Below are 18,795 nucleotides of genomic sequence, written 5' to 3'. Positions count from 1 at the left end.
ACCCACCAACGGCCCATACCAGTCAATCGCACGCACAAGTACGACACGCACACCCCCCCAACAAGCCCATGCGAACACCCCCACCCGCCAACGGCCCATACCAGTCAATCGCACGCACAAGTACGACACGCACACCCCCTTCACGAACACCCCCACCCGCCAACAGCCCGTACCAGTCAATCGCACGCACAAGTACGACACGCACACCCCCCTACGCGAACACCCCCACCCGCCAACGGCCCATACCAGTCAATCGCACGCACAAGTACGACACGCACACCCCCCTACGCGAACACCCCCACCCGCCAACGGCCTGTACCAGTCAATCGCACGCACAAGTACGACACGCATCCCCCCAACAAGCCCACGCGAACACCCCCACCCGCCAACGGCCCGTACCAGTCAATCGCACGCACAAGTACGACACGCACACCCCCTACGCGAACACCCCCACCCGCCAACGGCCCGTACCAGTCAATCGCACGCACAAGTGCGACACGCACACCCCCTCCAACAAGCCCACACGAACACCCCCACCCGCCAACGGCCTGTACCAGTCAATCGCACGCACAAGTAAGACACGCACACCCCCCTATGCGAACACCCCCACCTGCCAACGGCCCGTACCAGTCAATCGCACGCACAAGTACGACACGCACACCCCCCAACAACCCCATGCGAACACCCCCACCCGCCAACTGCCCGTACCAGTCAATTGCACGCACAAGTACGACCCGCACACCCCCCTACGCGAACAACCCCACCCGCCAACGGCCCGTACCAGTCAATCGCACACACAAGTACGACACGCACCCCCCCAACAAGCCCACGTGAACACCCCCACCCGCCAACGCCCGTACCAGTCATTTGCACGCACAAGTACGACACGCACACCCCCCTACGCGAACACCCCCACCCGCCAACTGCCCGTACCAGTCAATCACACGCACAAGTACAACACGCACACCCCCCTACGCGAACACCCCCACCCGCCAATGGCCCGTACCAGTCAATCGCACGCACAAGTATGACACGCACACCCCCCTACGCGAACACCCCCACCCGCCAATGGCCCGTACCAGTCAATCGCACGCACAAGTACGACACGCACACCCCCCAACAAGCCCATGCGAACACCCCCACCCGCCAACGGCCCATACCAGTCAATCGCACGCACAAGTACGACACGCACACCCCCTTTACGAACACCCCCACCCGCCAATGGCCCGTACCAGTCAATCGCACGCACAAGTACGACACGCACACCCCCTCCAACAAGCCCACGCGAACACTCCCACCCGCCAACGGCCTGTACCAGTCAATCGCATGCACAAGTAAGACACGCACACCCCCCTACGCGAACACCCCCACCTGCCAACGGCCCGTACCAGTCAATCGCACGCACAAGTACGACACGCACACCCCCCCAACAACCCCATGCGAACACCCCCACCCGCCAACTGCCCGTACCAGTCAATTGCACGCACAAGTACGACCCGCACACCCCCCTACGCGAACACCCCCACCCGCCAACGGCCCGTACCAGTCAATCGCACGCACAAGTACGACACGCACCCCCCCAACAAGCCCACGTGAACACCCCCACCCGCCAACGCCCGTACCAGTCAATTGCACGCACAAGTACGACACGCACACCCCCCTACGCGAACACACCCACCCGCCAACGGCCCGTACCAGTCAATCACACGCACAAGTACAACACGCACACCCCCCTACGCGAACACCCCCACCCGCCAATGGCCCGTACCAGTCAATCGCACGCACAAGTACGACACGCACACCCCCCTACGCGAACACCCCCACCCGCCAACGGCCCGTACCAGTCAATCGCACGCACAAGTACGACACGCACACCCCCCCAACAAGCCCATGCGAACACCCCACCCGCCAACGGCCCATACCAGTCAATCGCACGCACAAGTACGACACGCACACCCCCTTCACGAACACCCCCACCCGCCAATGGCCCGTACCAGTCAATCGCACGCACAAGTACGACACGTACACCCCCCCAACAAGCCCACGCGAACACCCCCACCCGCCAACAGCCCGTACCAGTCAATCGCACGCACAAGTACGACACGCACACCCCCCTACGCAAACACCCCCACCCGCCAACGGCCCGTACCAGTCAATCGCACGCACAAGTACGACACGCACACCCCCCTACGCGAACACCCCCACCCGCCAACAGCCTGTACCAGTCAATCGCATGCACAAGTACGACACGCACCCCCCCAACAAGCCCACACGAACACCCCCACCCGCCAACGGCCCGTACCAGTCAATCGCACGCACAAGTACGACACGCACACCCCCTACGCGAACACCCCCACCTGCCAACGGATCATACCAGTCAATCGCACGCATGAGTACCACACGCACCCCCCCCAACAAGCCCACGCGAACACCCCCACCCGCCAACGGCCCGTACCAGTCAATCCCACGCACAAGTACGACACGCACACCCCCTACGCGAACACCTCCACCCGCCAACGGCCGGTACCAGTCAATCGCACGCACAAGTACGACACGCACACCCCCCCAACAAGCCCACGCGAACACCCCCACCCGCAAACGGCCCGTACCAGTCAATCGCACGCACAAGCACGAGACGCACACACCCCCAACAAGCCCACGTGAACACCCCCACCCACAAACGGCCCGTACCAGTCAATCGCACGCACAAGTACGACACGCACACTCCCCCAACAAGCCCACGCGAACACCCCCACCCGCCAATGGCCCGTACCAGTCAATCGCACGCACAAGTATGACACGCACACCCCCCAACAAGCCCATGCGAACACCCCCACCCACCAACGGCCCGTACCAGTCAATCGCACGCACAAGTACGACACGCACACCCCCCCAACAAGCCCATGCGAACACCCCCACCCGCCAACGGCCCATACCAGTCAATCGCACGCACAAGTACGACACGCACACCCCCTTCACGAACACCCCCACCCGCCAACAGCCCGTACCAGTCAATCGCACGCACAAGTACGACACGCACACCCCCCTACGCGAACACCCCCACCCGCCAACGGCCCATACCAGTCAATCGCACGCACAAGTACGACACGCACACCCCCCTACGCGAACACCCCCACCCGCCAACGGCCTGTACCAGTCAATCGCACGCACAAGTACGACACGCACCCCCCCAACAAGCCAACGCGAACACCCCCACCCGCCAACGGCCCGTACCAGTCAATCGCACGCACAAGTACGACACGCACACCCCCTACGCGAACACCCCCACCCGCCAACGGCCCGTACCAGTCAATCGCACGCACAAGTACGACACGCACACTCCCCCAACAAGCCCACGCGAACACCCCCACCCGCCAATGGCCCGTACCAGTCAATCGCACGCACAAGTATGACACGCACACCCCCCAACAAGCCCATGCGAACACCCCCACCCGCCAATGGCCTGTACCAGTCAATCGCACGCACAAGTACGACACGCACACATAACGCCAACACCCTAACCAGCACAAGGACTTTGCAAACAAGTCGCATCACAACACTGTCTACACACCATAGAGAATCAATGTCCTGGTCACAGCCAAACAGAGGTCAACACTAATACCCACCCCATATAACACACACACAACCAATTCAAATTAAGCCACACCCACTATTTGACCAATAAAAGGGTCCACACATACAACCCATCATCCTTTGCAACATACCCATTCTTGCGAAGAAACAGAGAGCACACCAATTATTCCTGCCACATACCTTCACACATACACCCTATCACATCTACACCCACACCACACACTTCACAATCACAACCACATACCCTCATCCATACACACCATCACCCCCTCAATCACATACACCCCACACCATGACCACACCCAAGAATCCAAAGTTCACTAACCCGGAGAATGAGATACTTACAGATGAATTCATCAGAGTCGAGCCACAGCTGTTTGGCGCATTGGTCAGACAGACCAGCCTGGCATAAAAAACCCACCTGTGGGAGAGGATCATAGACCGGGTCAATGCTGTTGCACCCATCAGGCGCACCAGGGGGGAATGCCAGTCCAGGTGGTATGAGCTGCGGAGGATGGTCAAGAAGAAAATGGACCAGGACTAAGCCTCTGCACACCACACTGGAGGTGGTGGTCCCCGCAGACCTCCTGTATACCATCCCTGGGAGGAGAGAGTCATGGCCCTGCTGCCACCGGTGGGAGTACATGGAATAGAAGGAGCCGTTGAGTCTGGTGAGTGTACAAAAAATACATGTTACATGGCTGGACTTACAACAGTGCCCAGCAGCATGGGGTGGGTGGCCATGAGTCCTAGCAGGACACAACTAAAAGTGGTTTGTTGCAAGTGGGAGCCACAAAGGGTGGAAGGTGCTCTCATCCCATATGTCCCAGGGCGTCACCCAAGCACCATGCGCAATGTACAGGGATAGGGAAATATCACACAAGATAGTAGACCACAGCTCCTAAACAATTTCATGTTGCGGACACACCTGCCAGAGATGCTATATTTTGTGACACAGTAAGGCAGTGTAGCAAGCGACCAAGCACACACAACCTGTCTCCATCCCTGTCGCCCTCTCCCACAGTCGCCCTCTCCCTCTGTTGCCCTTTCCCACAGTTGCCCTCTCCTACTGTCGCCCTCTCCCACAGTCGCCCTCTCCCACTGTTGCCCTCTCCCACAGTCGCCCTCTACCACTGTTGCCCTCTACCACTGTTGCCCTCTCCCACAGTCGCCCTCTCCCACTGTCGCACTCTCTCCCTCTGTCGCCCTCTCCCACAGTCGCCCTCTCCCACTGTCGCCCTCTCCCACAGTCGCCCTCTCCCACTGTCGCCCTCTCCCACTGTCGCCCTCTCCCACAGTCGCCCTCTTCCACTGTCGCCCTCTCCCACAGTCGCCCTCTCCCTCTGTCGCCCTCTCCCACAGTCGCCCTCTCCCACTGTTTTTTTTTTTAAACTTTTTATTAATTTTATAAATACAAACACAAACAACTTGCAAGGAACAAAGAAAGAGAGAAGACAGCAATATAAACAACATTGCATTACATGGTGTGGGAGCGGGAAGGTCAACCAATGAGCGTATGGTCCATCAAGAAAGAGTCTTGCATGGTGGGGGGCAGAAGGAACAAAATGTATCCAATACACAGTAAGAAGTGGAGGAACCCTCGGGTTACGGGGACGTAGGTGCAACATCTGGGTCAGGGAGAGGGGGGGTACATATATCGCCACGGTAAGTGTTCCACTGAGCCCATATCTTCCCCCATTTTCGAGGGGTACCCCGGGAAATATATACAGTTTTTTCCCTGAACATGCACCAGTCCATGTTTTGTTTCCATTTCCGAATCCCGGGTGGTCCCTGAGCGCCCCACAGTTGCGCAATGTCTCTTTTGGCGATCATATTGCCCAAGGTCACCCATCGAAGCTGCGATACGGAGTAGTCATTTGGTTCCCATACATTCAGCAAGCATCTCCTAGCCTCCGGCATCGATCGCACCCCCGTAACCTCACTCATCACCTCGTGCACACTGGTCCAGAATCGCACTATCTCAGGGCACTCCCAAATGATATGTAAAAAGGTGCCCAGGAGACCGCATCCACGCCGACACAAACCATCCACAGAAAAGCCCATGTGTACCAAACGGGGACCAGTCACATACACTCTATGCAGGATTTTAAGTTGCACAAATCGAAGGCGCGCCTGGATGGCCACCTCTTTAGGGGAGGAGATCGCCGCCTGCCAGTCCTCGTCGTCCAGCTCCAGCCCATCACCAATCCAGACCTCTCTAAGGCGAAACAGGAGATCAGACCTGGAGTTGATCAATTTTTTATAAATAAGCGAAATCGTACTATCAGGAACATGTCCATCTAGTACCCTATCCTCAAGCGGGGACGACTCCGGAATCTCCACACCCGAAGGGAAGACCGAGAGCACCGCGTGGCGAACCTGCGCATAGCGAAAAAATTCGCGATCGCTCAGAGCGTACTCGGTTTTCAATTCCTCAAACGTCTTCATTCTCCCCTTAGTCCAAACATCATCAATCCTGCTGATACCTATCAAGTCCCACCTATCAAACCCCTTCGACTGCCAGAGAGAGCCAAGTCTATCGGATGCATACAGTGGGGTGGCACAAGTCAATTTATTAGTCCACCCAAGCGCCATGGAAGCCTGTCTCCACACCTGGACAGCCGTCCTAGTGGGGCCCGTTACGTGTCGAGGGGTGATTTTCGAGTAGAGGGCTCTATTATAGTCACCCCCCGGTAACAACCATTTGTCCATCTCGAATGCCGGATTCGGCAAAGGGCCATACATGCAATGATTTATTGCCCCCAATTGAGACGCCCAATAATAGCGACGGATATCAGGCAAAGCAATTCCACCGTCGTACCACGGGAGCGACAGTTTAGCGATGGCGATCCGGGGCCTACCCCCCCACACCAGTTGTCTCTGTAAACTCTCAACCTCACGGAAATATTTAGCCGGGACAACGTCAAGTGTGTTTTGCAGTGCGTAGAGGAAGCGGGGCAGTGACATCATCTTAAACAATGCCGCTCTACCTAGGGGAGAGAGAGGGAGTTTCCCCCAGGCGACAACATCTGCCCGAAGGCGCTGAAGAGGGGGCAGCAAGTTCCGGTCAAACCGCAGTTCAGGTTTCAGAGTGATAAAAATGCCCAGGTATTTAAATCCATCCCTCACAATCGCGATAGGACAACCACTTGGCAGAAGAGGGGCGTCTCCCAACAGGACGTATATACAGGACTTCGACCAATTGATGACAAGACCCGAGTTTTTGCGAAAGGACGTTAAGACATCGAACAGTACAATGAGGGATTTACGGGGAGATGTGAGATACAGCAGAATATCATCAGCATAGAGAGATACACGGTCCTCAAACTCCGAATTCCATCTAATGCCCTTCAGGGACGGCTCCCACCTCAACCAGGCCGCCAGCGGTTCCAAGGCGAGAGCAAACAACAAGGGGGACAGGGGACAGCCCTGTCGCGTACCCCTGCCCAGTGCAAAAGGTGCAGAGACCCGACCATTGACCACCACCTGAGCCATGGGACCGGCGTAAAGCAACTTGACCCACCGAACAAACTCCGGACCGAAACCAAACTTGGCAAGAACCGCCCACAAATACGGCCATTCAATCGTATCAAACGCCATCGTAGCGTCCAAGGACGCCAAGATGGCGGGCTCACGTAACCTTCGGAGGTTAAGCGCCGTGTTGCGATGCGGTATAAAGCCGGATTGATCAGGGTGAACCAGGTCCCCAATGACAGTCGCCAAACGTGTCGCCAGCAGCCTGGCCAAGATTTTAGGCTCCATTAATCAACGAGATGGGTCTAAAAGAGGCACAGCGATCCCGAGGTTTACCATCTTTGTGGATGACGACTATAGTGGCCAGTCTCTGGTCTGGTGGAAGAGAACCCACCTCCAAAGACTCGAGAAACATAGAGCGCAGATGTGGAGCTAGCGTGTCCGGGCGTAGTTTATACAGCTCAATGGGGAGCCCATTAGGGCCCGAAGCCTTGCCGGATCGGACCGAACGGACAGCAGCGGCAATCTCGTCCACAGTAGGCGGCGCATCCAGGGCATCCCTATCAATGTCAGGCAATCGGGGAAGTGCAATATCCCGCAATAGCAGGTGGGAGTCCTGCTCAGAGCGATCAGACACCTGGGAATACACCTCGCGGAAATAATCGGCAAAACATGTGACAATATCAGCAGGGTCAGTACAACACTCTCCATTCTCCGCAACAATCACAGGGACGACACGACTTGCATTCTCCCTCTTATCCAGCCAAGCAAGTAATTTCCCAGCCTTATCACCCACATCATACAGGCGGCCCTGCTGTTCCCTTCCCATTTCCTTAGCAGCTTCCGTGACCAGAGCCCTGTATTCATGTTGTTTCAACTCCAATAGATGTAACCCCTCAGCGGTGACCTCAGATTCCAAGCACCCCTCCAGGGCTGTGACCTCCCCCTCAAGGCGAACCACCTCAGCACGGTTGGCCAACTTCACGCTACCAATCAACGAGAGGGCCTGGCCACGAATGACAGTCTTGTAAGCTTCCCAAAGTAAACTTGGGGAGGAAACAGATCCCACATTCTCCGCAAAATAACAATCGTGTGTTTTAACCAGCTCAGTCCTGACCCTGGGGTCCTTCAAATACCAGGGGTTAATCGGAGCCACTCGGCCCGCCGAACCCCGCCGTGCATCAACCACCAGCCAAAGCGGAGAATGGTCCGAGATACCCCTTGCCAGATGTTTAACTTCCCGTATGAGGGATGCATGGGCCGAGGGCAGCAATATATGATCCAACCTCGAGAGACTACCATGAGCACCAGAATGATAGGTATATTGCAACTGCCCCGGGTGAAGCAGGCGCCAGCAATCAGTGAGCCCCAGCGTCTCTAGGAAGTCACTCAACCAAGTCTGGGCCTTCGGCAGTTCCCTGGGAGGGTGACGGTCACACATCCCAGAGACCACCGCATTAAAATCACCCCCAACCAAAAGCAGACCCTCGGGAAAACCCAGGATAAGTCCACTCAGATCAGCGAATGTGGTGGCTTGGAGGCCCTGGGGCACGTACACGGAAATCAGAATAAGAACCTTCCCTTCCCAGCGCCCCACAATGGCGGCGTATCGTCCCTTATCATCCAGTATGACATCATCAATGGCCAAGGGGAGGGAGGTCCGAACCAGAATGCCCGCCCCTCTGGAGCCCCGAAGTGAAACCCGAAAGCGCCACAAGGCGATAACCACGCCTATTCAGAGCGTAGCACTTGTTGCCGAGCAAATGAGTCTCCTGCAGTAAGACAACATCAGGAGACAAACGTTTCAGCAATTGTAGCACCACCCTCCTCTTGATCCCATCCCCCAACCCGTTCACGTTCCAACACAATATCTGAAGTCCCCTACCCCCCATCCCCGAATTCAGCCCCTCCCCCGCCCCACACCCAAAGCAACTGCATAAAACAGGAGTTTGCCTTTCCTTCGCCTTGCAAATAACAATAAAATTCAAACCAACAACCCAGTCCCCCCAACAATGTCAAAACAACTATACCCCCCACCCGCACCCCTGCTGAAGACCAAAAAGCCCCATAAACTTGCAGTGTGCCTGTCGCCCAACCACCCAACTAATCTACGAAAAGAAAACCCAGGAGGAGAAAGGACCCGCTCACCCCCCACCCACCCCCAAAAGGACTATTACATGCAAACATTAATGACACAGCATAGCACAGTTCAAAGCCAACATGAAGGGTACGGGGTCAAAGTTGACAGCTACTCCTGCTCTGTCGGGCCACTGTCCGCCCGATCCGATCTGCCAGAGTCCTCAAAAGGTTCTTGATCCGCAGGCAGCGAGTCAAGCCAGTCACTCACGACCCCAGGATGGTCAAAGAAAAAAGTACGATCCCTATGAACCACCCGCAAACGGGCCGGGAAGAGCATGGCATACTTCATAGACCTTTCCCGGAGTCTCTTCTTGACCCCTTGAAACCCCAGCCTCTGTTTCTGGACCTGTTGTGTAAAGTCCGGATAGAAGCTGACAGTAGAGTTCTCAAAGGCAATGGGACCAGACTGCCTCGAAGCCTGCAGGATAGCGTCTCTGTCCCGGAAATGAAAGATCCTCGCAATGATGGGTCGTGGGTTAGCACCCGATTTAGGTGTGCCGCCGGGGATCCTATGTGCACGCTCGACAGCGAAAAACTTGCTGAGACCCTTGGGTGCCAAGTGATTCAGCACCAGGTCTTCCACCAATAAGTCCGTCGAGGCAGCAGTCGATGATTCCGGGACCCCAATCAGGCGGATGTTATTGCGCCTGGCACGGCTTTCATAGTCCTCTAGGCGCCCAGAGAAATAGTCATTAGCTTTCCGCAGATTCCCGACTTCAGCCTGTAAGTCAGAGACGTCAGTGACCAGGCTAGTGGTCTTGAGATCCAGGGATTTGACCTTTTCGTTTGTCTTCGCCAAATCCGCCCTGATCAGATTGACATCAATCGACACAGTATCCAGTTTGAGAGTCAAGGCCTCATATTGTTGCCCCAATGAAGCCTTCATTCCGGTAATGGCGCCCATGCGATCCCGCAACGAGGGCTCTTCCTCAATCGATGAGTCCTCCGGCATTGCCGTCGAGGGTTTAGATGCTGCGCCCGGCGATCCTTTAGTAAGGGTGTACCGGTCCATAATGTTCGTTTGCAAAGCACTCCCTCGAACGCCCGGTTTAGTCTTGCGCCTCTCACTCTCTGGCTTGGTGGCCATCTTAGATCCTGGACCCGTACGGGTCGCCTGTTGTCGGGTGAAAATGGTGACTTCGGTGGCAAATGCAGGATCAAAAAGGCGAAGGTGGTGCCAGTCTCAGAACTGAAAGCCACGACAGATCGGCATCAGAAGCGGATAGACCAAAAGTATAGGCACGTCCGGCCGTCTACGTAGCTAACAAAGTCAGGGTGATATCCGGACAGGAATCGAAACCAAAAGCGGTCGCCAGCCCACTCAAGTCAGGCAGTCCGTTGTTGTTCACTTACTGGACGGCAGGCCAGACAAGATAGCTCGGGGCGTCACCTTGGAGCAGGCCAGAAAACTGCGGCGATCTGTATCTCCGGACCCCGAAGTCCAAAAAAGTTTTTGGGAACAGATAAATGATCAGTAGAACTGCGCCAATAAACACCCTTCGTCCGAACCAGGATAAAGTACAGGATAGTTGATGGAGGTGGCGAGGGTCCGGGAGCCCTGTGCTCACGCGACCATCTTGGGTGCGCGCGAAGCTCCTCCTCCCCTCTCCCACTGTTGCCCTCTCCCACTGTTGCCCTCTCCCACAGTCGCCCTCTCCCACTGTCGCACTCTCTCCCTCTGTCGCCCTCTCCCACAGTCGCCCTCTACCACTGTTGCCCTCTCCCACAGTCGCCCTCTCCCACTGTCGCACTTTCTCCCTCTGTCTGCCTGCCTCCCTCTGTATCCATCCCTCAGTGTTCCTCCCTCTGTCACCTCAACGCAGCTCCCTGGGCACACACACAGTTGCACACAAGCACTGCACAGGCCTTACAAACACCATAGAGCAGAATGTTAAGGGATGTCTCCTAAGTACCAGCAGTCATCTACTAAGTGCCTGCAACACACCCACCCTTTGCAGTCAACACTGTACTGTGTCAGGACACACATCTTGGAAAGCTCTGTAGTACACAATGGGCACAGGTGTAGGCAGCACAAGTCCCTCCTGTGATCACTGCAAACACAAACACCAGGACAAGGTCACACATCCTGTGCCTGAACACAAAACCACAAATATGCCAGCATGCTACATCAGGGGACAGCCAAATCATGAACGATGGACGCTTGCAATTCACACGCAAACTACTAGCATGGCCTGTCATACACCCCTCTTACAGAAACTCATCCCCTGGGGACAGGCATTGGAGTGCAACACTGTCCCAATTGTCATGTACCACAACAAAACACTCACTCATATGAATACGCATACAACTCATACATGCACATTGCAGATGCTCCAGTCCATTGTGCCTCTCAAACAATGTACGTGCCCCATCTCATTAACGTTGTGGATGCACTTAAGTACCAACATGGACATGGGTATTGACAAGGTGATGCGTCTCTGAGAAGTCCCAACTTAAAAAAGCATGATCTATAACTGTGTGTGTACAGGTCCAGGGGTGTTGGCATTGTTTGGCCATCACGGAACAGCAAAAAACATCCAAAGTAGTAGATGACATGCAAATCAATGATGCTCTGTGTCTTACATCAACATGCTGCATCTGAACTCTGTGCATGCTTGACGCAGACATAAGGATTTACACTGTATCCTGGATGTTGCGTGAACCTGAGCAATGCTTCACACGTGTCGTGCCGGCAAGACAAGACACAGCAATGGCTGTGTCAGTCATTGTCAAGAGAATGGAAGAATGAAAATACCCCAGAGTACATGTCAATTTACTACCACTACATACACAACTGAACAATGTCAACAATGTAAAGCTTGTGGAACTGTGATGCTGATAATAGATAACTAAACAAGATGTCACTTGAAAGTGCCTTAACAGTGTCTGTCTCTCCCACACACAGGGGAACGTGCGGAGCCCCCCCCAACCAGGGGGGAGAAGGATCCCAGTCCCAGGCTCAGCAGGACCCAGACTCCACCGACAGCGCCGCCCCTCAACGCACTGTGGATAGCCCCGTTTACCTATTGCATTTCAGCCATACGCGAGCCAAGCGTACCCCAATGGTACGTGCGTGTGTTCGCCTCATTTCCCTATTGCATTTCAGCCATACGCGAGCCAAGCGTACCCCAATGGTACGTGCGTGTGTTCGCTTCGCTTCCCTATTGCATTTCAGCCATACGCGAGCCAAGCGTACCCCAATGGTATGTGCGTGTGTTCGCCTCGTTTCCCTATTGCATTTCAGCCAAACAGTGGAGACACCAACGGTGAGGGTCAGTCACCAACATGAGTCGTTTGCATTCCTCACAGGCTTTGAAACGGACATCCATATTGGCACCGTCCGGAGTCAGACAATCCAAGTGAAATGGTCAGAAGTGAACGTACTATGATTTTGGGGCAAAAATGAGTAAGCTTACACTCATACGGGACCAGAGCTTGTGTTGTGAAAAAAGAGTACTTGACGTGTGCACGCAGAGGTGACGTCTGAGTACTCCGACAACGTCATCACGGCACACACAACGCCAACAACAAATGCTGAGCCGCAGGACATGCCTACCGACACACAAGTGTACTGCTGAGCGGAAATTGACATATCCAGGATGACCCGTGGGGACATTCAAAGGTGAGTAATATGATACTGACCTGTTAATTTCATATGCAAACAGCATGCACAATGTCGCACATGGCACACACATGACGTGGTCACACAGGGTCATGCTGTGCGGCTATTACACCTCTGTGACAGTGGGCATGTTGCTGTCATCATGTGCCAGTTCCCTGTACTGAATGGTGTGCCATTCCAGTGTTGATGTGCATCACAATATGTTGCAGACCTTACTCCGGTGTGAAGTGTTGAATGCATGTGATGCACATGTGCAATATGGTTGATGACATGTCTCGCCAGCTCTTCACACATCAACTGAGTCACAAGGTCACAGTCCCTGTGCTTCTTCTATGTCTGCCACACCTGGGGCATGCTGATGTATGGATGCCATGCTGATGTATGCATCCACATCCTCGACATGAGTGTAGACTACATCCCTGCTATGTGATTTCCTGGAGTCACTCTGCCAATGGTGACATGGAGGAGGACAGGGACGCAGCCTACACAATCGTTCACTTGAGCATGTCTGACGCACTCTGCCCCAATGGTACGTGTGTGTGTGTACGCCTAGTTTCCCTATTGCATTTCAGCCATACGCGAGCCAAGCGTACCCCAATGGTACGTGCGTGTGTACGCCTCGTTTCCCTATTGCATTTCAGCCATACGCGAGCCAAGCGTACCCCAATGGTATGTGCGTGTGTTCGCCTCGTTTCCCTATTGCATTTCAGCCATACGCGAGCCAAGCGTACCCCAATGGTACGTGCGTGTGTACGCCTCGTTTCCCTATTGCATTTCAGCCATACGCGAGCCAAGCGTACCCCAATGGTATGTGCGTGTGTTCGCCTCATTTCCCTATTGCATTTCAGCCATACGCGAGCCAAGCGTACCCCAATGGTACGTGCGTGTGTACGCCTGGTTTCCCTATTGCATTTCAGTCATACGTGAGCCAAGCGTACCCCAATGGTACGTGCGTGTGTTCGCCTCGTTTCCCTATTGCATTTCAGCCATACGCGAGCCAAGCGTACCCCAATGGTACGTGCGTGTTTACGCCTCGTTTCCCTATTGCATTTCAGCCATACGCGAGCCAAGCGTACCCCAATGGTACGTGCGTGTGTTCGCCTCGTTTACCTATTGCATTTCAGCCATACGCGAGCCAAGCGTACCCCAATGGTACGTGCGTGTGTTCGCCTCATTTCCCTATTGCATTTCAGCCATACGCGAGCCAAGCGTACCCCAATGGTACGTGCGTGTGTTCGCTTCGCTTCCCTATTGCATTTCAGCCATACGCGAGCCAAGCGTACCCCAATGGTACGTGCGCGTGTTCGCCTCGTTTCCCTATTGCATTTCAGCCATACGCGAGCCAAGCGTACCCCAATGGTACGTGCGTGTGTACGCCTCGTTTCCCTATTGCATTTTAGCCATACGCGAGCCAAGCGTATCCCAATGGTACGTGCGTGTGTACGCCTCGTTACACCATTGAATGGGTTGCATAAGCAACGGCAATGTCACAGTACTTGTGTGGGTATTTGAATAAATACATAGGCAACATCTAGGGGAACAGTGTACTGATCAAAATGCAACCAGGTTGTCATGGATACAGAGTTTTTGGAGCCTCCTACAGGTGTTCTAGTAAATTCAGTTGGGCAAAAGTATACTATGTTGCTAATGTTGTTGTTCAGCTCAGGCTCAGTTTTCAAACCATGCATATGTGTGTAATGGCCTTATGTGTGATGTGATTGGATGGAACATAGGATACTAACTATGGTGGCCTATCACACACTACTCCTTGGACTCACAGACCCTCTGCAGCACAGATATAAGGCAGCATGTGGCTGTGGGAGGGCACTTGCCTGCACAACATTGGTGTGGTAACCACCGATGCTGTCTCCGAATCCTCTGGACCCTGATTAGCTGAGCATGGAGAGGGCACCTGCATTCACTGATGCTGAGAACAAGGCCCTGCTGGATGCCCTCCTGCCAAACTACAGCAAGCTGTATGGGAGACCAGGGGATCAGGTGAGTGATGTGTGCAATACCTTGGAGGGTGCACCTGTTGTGTGTGTGACATTTTAGCCACTGCGTATGTATAGTGTATAGATGCAATGTTGTTAGGAGTGAGTGCCAGGGTGTACAGTGTTGTTTCAAGAGGGTTCTTTGTTGTAGTGGGGTGTGTGACAGCGTGTCACGTGCTGCAGTGCACCCAGATGTAGCATACATTGCTCTGTGAGTGCCATGCTCTAAGAGTGTTTAGCACCCGTCATGTCATCTGTAGCCTTTCAATGGCATGTAATGCAGTAGTGTTTGCTCACAGGCCACATACTCCTGGACAATGATGCTAATGTGTGGAGCCTACGATGCCCTGTTGTCATCAAGCATTTTGTGCACATATGTGTGTCTTTAGAACATGGACCAGGTGTACTGATGCTCATTTACTTTACATTTGTGACAGGTATCTGCCTATGAGACGGGTGAAATCTGGGTGGACATCGCCAGGGCTGTCAGGAGTGAGGGGGGGCCTCGCAGGAGGCTCAGAAACATCAAGAAGAGGTGGCAGGACATCCGGTGCTGGACCCGCCGCATCGCCAGAGTACAGCTGGGGCTGGAAGCTCCACGCCGGCATGGCGGCACCCGCCACCTCACCCCCCACATGCTCCGGGTCCTGGAAGTGGTATTCCCAGACCTCCATAGGCAGTTGCAGGAGGGACAGCAGCAAGAAGGGGGTAGGTACATGTCTGTTTGTTGTCATGTGTGTCACATGCTCCCTGCAGTGCTTCAAGGCATGGTAACACTCCCATAGATTGAGTGGTGTGGTCAGACAGGCACTCCATGCATTGGCATTAGAATGTCCCAGTTTCTGCAGCTGCTACTTTACATGCCTTGCCCTACTCCGCATTAGCCCTGCGCTTTGGCTGATGTTTGTTTTTCACATGTACTCCTATGGTGCAATGTCTCAGTATGCATATTCCTTTGCACATCATCATGTTGGAGGGGGTCTGTGACACCTGTTGGTACATTACATGTAGCACCACTTGTGCACTGTGTCTGCCATTCTTAATACTTTGGCACGGATCCTGAGTGTCAACATGTGTTTTCTGCACGAGTCAGCCTCTGTGGCCTTTGTCCATGGTACTCTTTAGAATTGTCATGTGTTGGCTACAGGTGCACACTCACACTTGGCAGTGCGTGTGTGCATATTTGCCAAATAAGGAGAATGTTGTTTCTAACTAATAATGATGGTCAGCCACACAAAGAGGCCTTGGGTGTCAACAGCTGTGATGCCAGTGTGAGGTGTTGTTACACTTGGTTCAGGTCCAAGGATGGCATCTCATTTCAGTTCAGGAAGGACTTTTCCCATGTGGCACAAGGTGTAAGCAAATCAAACATGTCCAGGTCTGGGTTTGGGTGGCAGGGTGGGTAAATGAGCATGTGATGCATCATCAGCTATCCTGTTGTCAGGCAGTGGATCATCATTGTGTCTCTCATACAAGTTTTTGCCTTGCCTGTTGCTTGTGTCCTAGTATACATTGAGCGTTGTGTCTCTCACAATTGGCCAAAACTAGACTTATCATTGTGCAGAGTTCAGTGTCATGTGACTCATGATGCATGCCATGTTTAGAAATGATCCCAAATGATTTGTAGCTGATATGTCTGATGTGTACAGGTGACTGATATGTTTTTATTCTTCTCCTTGCCCACAACATCATCATCTGAATCTGGAGGAGACACAGGCGCGGACCAGGCAGAGGGACCCAGCGACAGTGCCACCTGCTTTGAGGAGTCAGAGGGAGGCAGTGGCACAGAGGGTGAGGAGAGTCTGCAGGCCGGACGACATGTGACTGACACATCTTACCATGCCGACAACTCCGAGTCAGACTCTCAGGAGGAGGGGGAATATGCAGCAATGGTCACTTCTTCATCTTTGTCTGGCCGCCCATCCTCCAGTACCATCTCCACCCTCCTAGTCGTTAGTCTCCCTAGGGTCCGTGCTAGCCCCCGTGTCTCCTTTGTTCCCGGCACCGCAGCCCCTGCCCCTGTGTCCCCTGCTGCCCTCAGTGCTGAGACTGTGGACCTACTCCGGCAGATAGCAGTAGGTCACCATGGACATACACAACTGATTACACAGTTGGTGTCGTTCATGGAGGGCATGTCATCGGCCATGTCTGATCTACGTCGGAGTGTGGCTACCATAGAGTCAACACTGACGGCAGCTCTGTACACCCAGCAGCATCTGTCCCCCCCATCCTTCAGACCCATCCACCTCTGCCTCTCACATACCTACACACTCACATACCTACACAGCATACACGCACATGCCACAGGTCAGACACACCCAGCACACACACACACCATAAGAAGCTCAAAGCTCCACGCACCCAATCTCAAGGGGATGTAGGCACACCCACAGGGAGAGGGGAGACACCTCACACACGCATCCACACACCCAGGGGAACAGACTCACATCCCTCTACCTCCAACCCCAATGTGTCCCCGGGTTCAGGTGGTAGTTTTTCCGCACTGGCTGAGGTGTGCAGCCAGGTTTTTGAGGCTACTTTCGGCGATGCACCAACCAGTGTGGATGAATCCACTACACCTGCACCCACTCCACCTGTCCTTCCCTCTCCTATCCATGCGGTGCCGGAGGATTCCACAGATGGTGCCCCCATAGTTTCCTCAGCGGATTAAACGCCAATGCAGGCAAGTTTGGGTGTGATCACTCCCATGGAGGCACAAACTGTTGCTCAGACTTTTGGGACTGGCCATTGGCCTTTAATGAGCAAGGACTCTTATTTGGATTTCTATTTTGAACCAGCTGAATAAAGCAAATCTTTTCTTTTTCTGAACTTTAGTTTGTGTGATGATGTCTGTGACTGTTGTGTGCCTGGGAGCTGGTGTGATGTTCAAATATAGTAATGTTGACATGTGTCATTCTCCTGATGGTCATGTGGTTAACAATGGTATGCTTATGATGTAAGGGCTGGGCACTGGTGGGCAGTGGTGGGGGTCTCAGCCACACACACACTCTGATGCTGGGCACTGGTGGGCACTGGTGGGCAGTGGTGGGGGTGTTGTCCACACACACTCTGATGCTGGGCACTGGTGGGCAGTGGTGGGGGTGTTGTCCACACACACACTCTGATGCTGGGCACTGGTGGGCACTGCTGGGCACTGCTGGCAGTGGTGGGGGTGTTGTCCACACACACACTCTGATGCTGGGCACTGGTGGGCACTGGTGGGCAGTGGTGGGGGTGTTGTCCACACACACACTCTGATGCTGGGCACTGGTGGGCACTGGTGGGCAGTGGTGGGGGTCTCAGCCACACACACACTCTGATGCTGGGCACTGGTGGGCACTGGTGGGCAGTGGTGGGGGTGTTGTCCACACACACACTCTGATGCTGGGCACTGGTGGGCACTGGTGGGCAGTGGTGGGGGTCTCAGCCACACACACACTCTGATGCTGGGCACTGGTGGGCACTGCTGGGCACTGGTGGGCACTGCTGGGCACTGGTGGGCAGTGGTGGGGGTGTTGTCCACATACACACTCTGACGCTGGGCACTGGTGGGCACTGGTGGGCAGTGGTGGGGGTCTCAGCCACACACACACTCTGATGCTGGGCACTGGTGGCCACTGGTGGGCAGTGGTGGGGGTGTTGTCCACACACACACTCTGATGCTGGGCACTGGTGGGCACTGGTGGGCACTGGTGGGCAGTGGTGGGGGTGTTGTCCACACACACACTCTGATGCTGGGCACTGGTGGGCAGTGGTGGGGGCCTCAGCCACACACACACTCTGATGCTGGGCACTGGTGGGCACTGGTGGGCAGTGGTGGGGGTGTTGTTCACACACACACTCTGATGCTGGGCACTGGTGGGCAGTGGTGGGGGTCTCAGCCACACACACACTCTGATGCTGGACACTGGTGGGCACTGGTGGGCAGTGGTTGGGGTGTTGTCCACACACACACTCTGATGATGGGCACTG

This window comes from Lissotriton helveticus, chromosome 4_1, assembly GCF_964261635.1.
Source record: "Lissotriton helveticus chromosome 4_1, aLisHel1.1, whole genome shotgun sequence".
Lineage (NCBI taxonomy): Eukaryota > Metazoa > Chordata > Amphibia > Caudata > Salamandridae > Lissotriton > Lissotriton helveticus.
Note: the sequence above shows the minus strand (reverse complement) of the source record.